General features: G+C 42.0%; 1 protein-coding gene across 1 annotated transcript in view; it reads right to left on the bottom strand.

Annotated features, from left to right (window-relative positions):
• Window positions 1-169, bottom strand: part of Zbed3 (zinc finger BED-type containing 3) — a 17,851-nt gene extending 17,682 nt beyond the window's left edge. The window contains exon 1 of the mRNA XM_008855990.3: window positions 27-169. The gene's annotated coding sequence lies outside the window, so the exon portion shown is untranslated. The remainder of the gene's footprint in view (window positions 1-26) is intronic.
• Between the last annotated feature and the right edge of the window lie 10,256 nt (window positions 170-10,425).

The raw sequence follows: 10,425 nt of genomic DNA, 5'->3' as shown, positions 1-10,425 counted from the left end.
TCTCCGAGTCCTGCCGCCACGCTCACCGCCACGGCCGCCGGCGGGCCCCCAGCCCACGCGCGCCCTTCTCCTCCAGGCTCCACGCAGACATGTTGTCCCGGACTGAAACCGCTTCCCCCTTAAAGACGCAGCGCTCGGTCGGCGCGTCGGAGGGCGCCCGGGGGGCGGTGACGTGTGTCTGGACGCAAAAGCGGCGGGGCAGCCCCTCGAGAAACAGCCAGGCCCACGCAGACCTTCAGAGCCGCTGCTGGAGAAATGGTTTAATAATCTGAAATTCGTCAGGATTTGGTTAATGGTGCAGGAGTTCAGTGATGTTTAAAACGTTCAGTGATGTTTTGTGTTTGCGTTAACCTTCCAAGACCTGGATTTCTGGTCCCCAGCTGGGGGCACAGCGGCATCCTTTCAGGTTTAAGGACTCTGTCTAAAGGGGTAAAATGTTCACAAAAATAGCGTGGAGTACTAGTTTTGTCTGTCTTATACTCGGGCAACAACTTCTGCAACTCAGTGATCCACGATTACAAAGGTGCCTTTTACAGGCAAATTTCGTCAGACAAATTACATCAGTCTGCTCTAAGGCAGTTTTCTTTCATTCCGCGATCCAGGCTAAAAGAGCAACCTTTTCAAGACATGCTCACTGAAGTGCTGGTAAGCCAGCCCTGGGGCTTATGGAGAGAGTCATGCTTTGTAGTATTTGCTATTTTAGTGGTGTAAATACTCCCACCACGGCCGATTTTAATCTACACGTAGTCACTGAGTGGCTTGCCAAGTTCCTGGACGCAGCAGTTAGCTTTTGTACAAAACTGATACATACCACTCTTCGATTTTTAAAGCGCATTACTTTCTTTTTGAGGATTTATTTTTAGTTTTTAAAATTAGAGGTAAATGGGGGGCGGTCTGTGCAGGTGTGAGTACTACAGTGTTGAGAAGAGGACATCTGATCCCCCCTTGGAGCTGGCGTTTCGGTAGTTGTGAGCTGCCCCAGTTGTGAGTGTTAGGAACTGAACGTGAGTCCTCTGCAGCAGTGCCTGCCGGCAGCCTCTCAGCCATGTCTCCAGCCCACATGCTGCTCTTTAAACCCATTCCTGGGATCTCAATTCTACTTACATTCTGTTGGTCAAAGCAAGCCACAGCAGAAAGCTTTGCTAGCCACGGAGACAAAGAACAAAGAGACAGAAAAAGAGAAACTTGGGTACAGCAATACAATGCATTCTACCTGTCTTGGTTCAAGTGATCTGGGAGTGGGAGTGCTGGCATGAGCCTTGCTTGTGCTAAGCACATGCTCTGCCCCTCAATTATTAATACATCCCTCCTCAGTGTTTTTAAGCTGATACTTTATATAAACTATTTGTTGAATTTTCTCCTTACTTTTCCAAGAAGAATTTCAGGAAACAAAACTGGTAGGTATCTTGAAAGGAATAGTTTTACAACCGAAAGGTTAACTATTAAATTACCACTCTTTAACCAAAGGACATTTTATGTTTATAGATATATGATTAAAAGATGGGGCTGGAGAGATGGCTCAATGGTTAAAAGCACTGACTACTCTTGTAGAGAACCCAGGTTCTGTTCCTAGCACCTACATGGCAGCTAACTCCATGTTCCATAACTCCGGTTCCAGGGGATCCAACACCTTCTCCAGGGCCTCTGTGGGCATTGCATGCACAAGACATACTTATTACAGGCAAAACACTCATGCACATAAAATAAAAAAATAAATAAAGATAAGTTTTAAAAAGAATTAGTACAAATGAATTAGCCATGCCATGTCTAGAAGACATCACTTTGCTGCACATCTGACCATCCTCTGGCTCTTATATTCTTTCTGCCTCCTCTTCTGAGATGTTCCCTGAGCCTTGGTAGTAGGGGTGATATAATTGTCCCATTTAGGGCTGAGCAATCCACCCTCATTTATCCTCAACATTTTGGCCAGTTCTGGGTTTCTGTATTAACCAATGCTCACTGCTGTAAAAGGTTTCTCTGATGAAGGCTGGGTGCAGCACTAATTTATGGGTATTTAGAAAGCAGTTTGACAACCTGACCAATGATCAACCTGACCAAAATAATAATGATCATAGATCTACCCCCCTAGGGCCCATGACCTCCCAAGTCACAAATTCCTAACCAGGTTGAGGAGGCTTCAAATCTAATCAGAAAGTGGTTGGTTACCTCCATAATAGTCATGCCATATTGCATTAGGTAGCATACCTTGCCTAGCAGGTCATTATTGTGGTTTACAGGATTTACAGCTGGGTAAGACTGTTGATGACCCTTCTATCCCAGTAGGCTGCATAGCATTTTCTGGTACTATGAAAGCTAACCAGTAGGGAGGAAGTTTCTAGTTCAGCCTTAGTGTGGTTTCTCCATATCCTGTGACCAATGTGTGTGTGTCTTCAGAATTAAGGTCTTTCCATCAAGTTGTGGTGGGTAACCAAGAGCACTGGCAATATTCTGTATTGTTTGGGGGCCTCTAGGACGTCCCTGACCGCAACTCAAAGGGGGGTATCCCACATCTGACGCTAGAATTTTTGTTTAATAACCCATGGTTTGGGGGAGGAACGTGATCCATCCATGGAGGGTAGTGGATCTTATTTTTTTTTTAATACTGATTCAATCTTTCATGTGTTACATGTCTAGACTGTCCTTCTTATTGTGACAGTTTGGGCAGTTTGTATCTTTCTAGGGATTTGTCCATTTCATTTCTGTGTGCTGGTATATGGTCGCTCATAGTATTCAAATCCTTTTTATTTCTGTAAGTTGACAGCAGTGTGCCCTCTTTCATTTGTTTCCCAGATGTGATTTTACTAAACTGTCCTCTGCAGCCATACCATCTGCCTCCAGTGAGGTGCCTTGCAGGAGCAGCTGCATAAAATTCATTATCAGATTTAGTATCATCATGTCATCCATTTCAACTGTCCACTGCCTCCCACAGTGTTTTCTCTGTAGAATCCAGAGATCTTACTATGCTGTCACAGAGTCATTATACGTTCTTCATCCCTTGAACAACTTGGGATCTGGCTTATATGATAGACTGTTCTCTTGCTTTAGCTTCTAGGAAGACTAGGTCAAATAGAGTTTATTAGTTTTACAAGTGGAATGGCTTAAAATATTAAATATGTGTCCTCCCATAGTTCTAGAGACTAGAGGTCAAAATCAAGGTGTCAGCAGGACCATGCTACCCAGCTTTGATGAAAACATTTATGAAAAATTTCCCCAAGGACATAAATTATAAAGCTGTGTGCATGGACAATTTTTTGGATAGCAGAGAGAAATGGCTGTCGTCCTATGGGAATTCTCAGAAAGGCATTAGAATTCAATTTATGTTTCTTAGAACTCTTATGAAGAAATGGTTCAGAGATTTGCCCCAGTTTTTGAACTTCTTTTCAGAATCTATTAATTCACTCTCCACGGGAGCCACATTTTCCTTCCTGCGCTCCTATGACGTCCTGTGAAGTTCTCCAGGCTCCTTTACTCGGCACTACATTTGCAGTTTCTGTTAACATACATTCAGGCGACTAGACAGAATCCAGCTTATCTGCTTTGGGACATACAGAGAAATATTTTTGCCTAAAAGTAGGGATTTTGCTTTTGTTTTTCTGGTATATCTCAAAGGGAAGGAGTAAGTATCTTGGTCTATTTTCCATTGTTATAACGAAATATCAGAGGCCGGGCACTTTTTAAATAAAATATGTTAGTTTAGCTTACAGTTCTGATGGTCCAAACATATAGTGTTGGTATCTGTTCCACTCACAATGAGGGTCAAAATGGTAGCAACACATGTAAGAGAGGTAAGTGAAGCATATGGAAGAGGAGGTGCCAGGCTTCCTTATAACAACCCATTCTTTGGAAAATCTAGTCCACGAGACCTGCCTTAATCCCTTTCAAAGGGATTATGGCCACACTGGAGATTAAATTTCTGAAGAAATCTTGGGTATTTGGGGAGCTTTTAAAAGTAACACAGATATTAGTTACTTTTCTCATTGTTGTGATCAAATACTTGACAGAAACAGCTTAAGGGAGAAAAGGGGAATGGGATGGAGACTTGGCAGAGTGCTTGCCTAGTGTTCACTAAGCCCTGGGTCTGTTCTCCAGCTGCACATAAAACTGGGTATGGTGGCACACACCTGCAATTGCAGCACTCAGGAGGTAGAGACAGGAGGATCAGAAGTTCAAAGTCATTCTCAGATACACAGCAAGTTTGAAGCCAACCTGGGCTCTCTGCCACTCTGTCTAAATAAAAGAGGGAGAGCAAAGGTTTAATCTGGCTCACCATTTAAGAAGACAGTCCATCGCAGTGTCAGGAGTGGCTCTTGGCCTTGGTTGTGTAACAGGACTGAGAATGAGAGACTGGCTGCATCATACAGGCAGTCAGGAAACTGCCTGGGCCAAGCAGGGCTAGGATAGCCCTCAATGCTCACAACACCACCCACCCTAACCTTAACCTAACCCCCTCCTTTCCCCTCCCCACTTCCTCCAGCTAGGTCCCATCTCCTAGAAGTCTCACAGCATCCCACAACAGCACCAACAGCTGGGGACCACATGTCCAAACACATGAACCCAAGGGAGACATTTCACATTCAAGCCATAACAATACTCAAGCTGTAACAGGACAGGAAAAAGAAAAAAGAAACAAAAGAAATGAGAGGAAGGAGAGGGCCATGGCAGGCCCTGTCAGAGTCCTCTGTGAGGCTCATGCTTGGCTGCACAGAGGAGAACAAAACAGAGCACACAGGGAGGCTCAGGCACAGACAGTTCTGTCCCACAGAGTGTTGCTCCTCTGGCTTCCCATTCAAAGAGTTGGCAGGGCAAGGGTAGGGGTTCCCACTGTTTGTTTAAAGGTCTGGTTTGACTAGCTAGAGTAGACATCTGGAGGCTTATCTCACTGTGAGTCCAGGAGTCCATCTCTCCATCTGTAGTCAGGGTTGACATGACCTGACCCTGATGATCAGACATTCCATACAAGTTTCAGAAGAGGTTACAAACTCCTTTTGCCAGAGGAAAAAGACAGATTTGCACAAAGGTGCTGGATTCACTGTTTTCTGAGATAATTGTAAAGAACAAAAACAAAATTAACTTTTTGTGTGTGTCTATTTTGCAGTGGGAGAAGAATAAACCATTACTTGTGGATGTGTGGCTTGGAAGAGTCAAGCAGAAGTCTGACTCACATATCTACAGTGTATTTCTGTGTCTTCAGAAAAACTACCAAAATGTTGTGTTAGCTTTGGCCAGTTGTACTTCCAGTAATCCAGTCTGCCTGACTGCCTGCCTGGGATTTAGTTAATCCAGAATCTTCCTTTCTGACCTTACAGAACTACCCATTCTTTGAGTCTGAACTTTTGTTAATTTTTTTTTTAATGTGCATGTGTGTATTGCCTTCATGTAGGTAAATGTACCCGTGTCATGCAATGCCCGCAGAGGTCAGAAGAGGCTGTCAGATCCCCGGGACTGGAGTTATGGACAGTTGTTAGCTGCCATGTGGGTGCTAGGATTTGAACCCAGATCTGCAAGAACAACCAGTGTTTTTAACTGCTGAGCCATCTCTCCAGCCCCCTTTTGTTAAATTAAAAAAAATTATTTTTTATTTTATGTGTATGAGTGTATTACCTGCACGTATGTAAGTGTGCCCACATTGTGCAATGCCTGAGGAGGTCAGAAAAGGGCATTTGGATCCCCTGGAACAGGAGTTACGGATGGTTGGTAGCTGCCATGTGGATGCTGGGAACCGAACTTGTCTCCTCTGCAAGAGCAGCCAGTATTCTTAACCACTGAGCCATCTCTCCAGCCCCCTTGCCAGTTCCATTTCTAAAAATGGAAACCATTGCATCAGGCTTTTAGTTTATTGGGTTTTGTTTGTTTGTTTGTTTTTTCTTTTTGGTCTTTCTGAGACAGGGTCTCCCTGTAGCCCCAGCTGTCCTGGAACTCACTATGTAGACCAGGCTGGCCTTGAACTCACAGAGATCTGCCTGTCTCTGCCTCCCAAGTGCTGGGATTAAAGGCGTGCACCACTATGCCCAGCCTAGTTTATTGTTTTTTAGTTTGTCTACATGAGAACAGTAAAGACAGTCTGCCTACCACAAGCAAAGTCCTGTTTTCTCTGAGTTGGAAAAAAGCTTAATGATGACGCAATCATGATAAATTACTGATCACAGTAGCCTTAAATTTTTCTTTTAATCTGTGAAGTGGAGATGATAATGGTCCTTACTTGCAGAGGGTTCTTGTAGGAGGAAATGAAATGATTGCATGACCTACCTGCTGAGCAGGACAGGGGAAGGACGGAAAGCAAAGAGAGTGTTTATGAATGGCAGCTGAGAATGTTTTCATTCTGGGGCTTCATTGTGGGTTTAAGCACCACAGACCACTGGTCCTTTGTGATATGAGCTCCCACAAGTAACCAAACTCCCAGAAGGTGCCAGGGGGATGCCTGGGGTGGGGCAACTGACCCAGGGTGTCAGGGCTCTTTCTCTCAGACTGACTGTCCCAACAAAGTCCAAAACAAGCTGCCATCAGCTCCTGAGCTCATATGCCCCCATCTGTGCTCTTTTCTAAGAAAATGCTCAGAAAGAGTTGACTTTCTTACCTGGGTAGTCTAGGTGCTACAGGGCCACAATAGGAAGAGGAGTTTTCCCAAGGGAGAAGGATCCAGAGAACAGCAAGATATGCATCTGCACTGAGCAGCATGCCCTGGACAACCCGAGGAGACAGCCAGCTGTGGACTCCATCTTGAAGATCTTGTTCTTCTTTGATAGTCACTTAATGTTCTGTGGGATTTTGTTTGCTTGCTTGCTTTTTGTTTTGTTTTTGAGGCAGGGGCTCACCGTGGAGCTCTGACTGGCCTCGAACTCGAGATTCACCTGCCTCTGCCTCCCAAGTGCTGCCTGTCTTATATATTCTGATGCCTATTTTCAAAGATCAAATGATCTCAAGCTCTTTTAAGCTGGCATCTAAAATTATTTTTGCCTTGGTTTCATATTGGGAAATTTATTAGGCTATAGCAGTGAAATGCTTCATGAAAATACTTGAAATAAATTCAAGGCCATATTAACATTCAATTTATGCTTTCAAACACAAGCTATTTTCATACTTCCATTTACTAATATGATATACTGTAGTTATTTTCCCCCATCGCTCAGTGCCATGGCATATTTCGCCCACTTTTTTTTTCCTCTTCAAATAGTTCTCTGTGTGATAGTGACCCAGAGTTTCCATTTCCTTCATAAGTTATATAGTTATAGCACCTGGGAAGAGCAAGCATGCTGGATACCTCAAAAATACTGCTGTATTTGAATGATATAAAAAATGACTTCATAGAATTCTAAACTTTGGGCCCCGTTGATGTAGTTAGAGCAAAGTGGAGACCAGAACTCAAGGTTCTGGACCTCAGTCCCAAGTCCTCAGTTTTATCTGTTCTGAACAAAAGCCAGCCATTGACTCTGCATGCTTGTAGGAGCCCAAGGCGAGACCCACAGTTGCGAGCAATAGGGAAACATGGCAGAATGATGACCAAGGACACTGGCTTTGAAAACATGCTTCTAGAGTCAGGATCTGCTGCTCCCTGATTCTGAAAGCTTGGCCCATCCTCAGCCTCTCTGCTCCAGTTTTCCTGGGGCGACTGTTTTATGCAGCCCAGATAGAAAGAGTAAAGAACAGACCAAAGAACAGATTCCATCCAAGTGTAGCTTGGTGAACCAATAAATTTCTTGGGTTCACTTACAGAAGCGTGGTCGACAAGTTGTACGAGTTCCCTGTACAACTTACAGGCATCGACAACACTAAAGTATCCTCTCCCCTAGCAACTGTTTACCACTCCGAGTTCCACCATGTGAGGACACAGCAGCAGAAAGTAGTCCTCACAGACCATTAATATCCTGGTTCCTTAATCTTGACTTCTCTAGTCTCTAGAACCATGACAAATGAATTCCTATTATTTATAAATTATTCAGGTTTGGGGTATATTAGCTTTTCATCACTGTAATGAAATGTCCGAGACAAGCTATTTACGAAGAAGAGGTTTATTAGTTCACAGTTCTGAGGGTTCAGGAACCAAATGTTGTAGCACAGGCTTGCTGTGAACTGTACAGCCTTGACTGCACTTTATGGCATGTGATGGATGGCAATGGTGGGAACCTATGTTGAAAGCAACCAAGCGATTATGTTCAAACCAAGGGCCATGAGAGAATGGGTGGGCCAAACTCAGGCTTTATAACAGCCCTCTGGAGAGAACTAAGAAATTCCATGAGAATTTCTTTCTGCCTGCACATCCCCACTGACCTAGGGACCTTTTAGAAGTTCTACCATTTCCTGGCAGCACCATCCTATGGTCCAAACCTTCAATCACGTCACATCTAAACCATAGCAGTGGTATTTGTTATAGTAACAGAAACGGACTAAGATAGGAAGCTGACTTAGGAGTCACACGCTTGGGTGTATTTTTTTCTTTTTAGTGAGACTTTTTTTGGTAATTTTTTTGTTCCATTTTAAATGTATACACTGATATGTTTGTATGCAGCCATGTAAATACCACATCAAGACACAGAACATTTCTATTACCTTCCAAAGTTCCCTTTATATCCTTGTAAGTAATATCTTTTCCTCGCTACTCCTAGGTGATCACCAGTCTACTTTTGTCATTGTGGAAAAAGCTTGTACTTTTCAGAATTTCCTATAGATGCAACATGCCAGACTTCTTTCATTTATCATGGTTTTGAACTCCATGTTGTTGCTGATGCTAGTGAACACATCCTTTTATCATGGACTTTTACGGTATTATATAGATTGTCAATATTTATCTATTGATGGACATTTGGTAGTACTTTGCATATATAGGAAAAAACTATTATGAACATTTATGTATAAGTCTGTTTTTTTTTTTTTGTTTGTCTTTTTGGTTAGTTTTTTTCTTGGTCTTTTTTGAGACAGCATCTCCCTGTAGCCCCACCTGGCCTGGAATTCACTATGTAGACCAGGCTGGCCTCGAACTTACAGAGATCTACCTGCCTCTGCCTCACAAGTGCTGGGATTAAAGGCGTGTGCCACCAGACCTGGTTGAATAATTCTTTGTATAGATACTTTTCATTTGCTTTGGAAAAATGCCTGGTAGAATTTCTGGACCATGTTGTACATGTTTAAACTGACAAGCAAGTACCAAAGTGCTTTCCAAAGTGGCAATGACCTTTCACTTCCTATCAGCAGTGTATGAAGGTTCCAAGTATCCCATCTTCCCAGTGACACTTTGTATTGTCTCCTTAATTGTGGTCATTTTAGTGGGTGTCAGCTAGGATGTCATTTTGGTTTGCATTGCATTCTCCTCAACGTGAATGGCAAAGGATGTCAAGATCTTTCCAGCTGCTTTTATGTTTTCTTTTGTGAAGTGTCTCTTCAAATATTTTGCCTATATTTAGTTGATTTCTGTCTTCACAGTTGGATTGTATTAGCTGTTTATATATTTAGTACATAAGTTCTTTGTCAGATATGTGAGTTATTTTCCCATTCTGTAAATTCTTTCCATTTTCCTGAGACTTATGATGAGCCAAAATATTAATTTTGTAAAAGTCAAATTCACCAGTTATGTCTTTAATCACTTGTAGTGTTTATGCTTCATTTAAGAAATATTCTCCTATACCAAAGTTGCAAATATTTTCTCCTAGGAATTTTATAGTTTTTTAATTATGCTGCCTAGTATACATTTTGATTATGAACATGCTTTATTCTATTGAATGTGATTTATTTTATTTATTGAACATGATTTATTTTGCTGAACGTGATTATTGAGCAGGTGAGAGTGAGTACTTATATATTTTTAGCACAGTTATGCAATTGTACCAGGACCATTTGTGCTGTACTAGCACTTTTTCCCAGTGAAATATCTGACACTTTTCTTGAAAAAATCACTTGACCATGTGTATATGGATTTATTTCTGGACTGTCTCTGCTCCATTGGTTTACATAATTATCATTTTGATGTTATATCACACACTCTTTTTTTTTAATTTTAGAGTAGGCTTTGCTGTATTGCCCAGGCTAGTGTTGAAATCACACTGCCTTGGTTACTATAGTTTAATAGAAAGTCTTGCCATTATTTTGGTATTTTGGATTTTGATTTCCTTTTAAGGTTTAAAATCAGTTTGTCAAATTCTGGGGAAAATGTTTGGAATTGTTTATTGGGTGGAGGAATTGTTTATTGGGTGGAGGAATTACCATCTTCACAATATTGAATATTCAGATTCATGAACAAGATACATGTCTCTATTTCGGTCTTGTTTAATTCTTAGCAATGCTTTTGCAGTTGTCAGTGTGTAGGTCTTAAACAAAATTTGTTAAATGTACACCAAAATATATCATGTTTTTTATAGCATTTAAAGTATATTTTTACCAGCATATAATGATGCAAGTGAATTTATATATGACTTTGTTTCATGATCTTGCTAAATT

This window comes from Nannospalax galili, unplaced genomic scaffold (assembly GCF_000622305.1).
Source record: "Nannospalax galili isolate Female #2095 unplaced genomic scaffold, S.galili_v1.0 scaffold907, whole genome shotgun sequence".
NCBI lineage: Eukaryota > Metazoa > Chordata > Mammalia > Rodentia > Spalacidae > Nannospalax > Nannospalax galili.
Note: the sequence above shows the minus strand (reverse complement) of the source record. Positions and strands in the feature narration are given on the sequence as shown.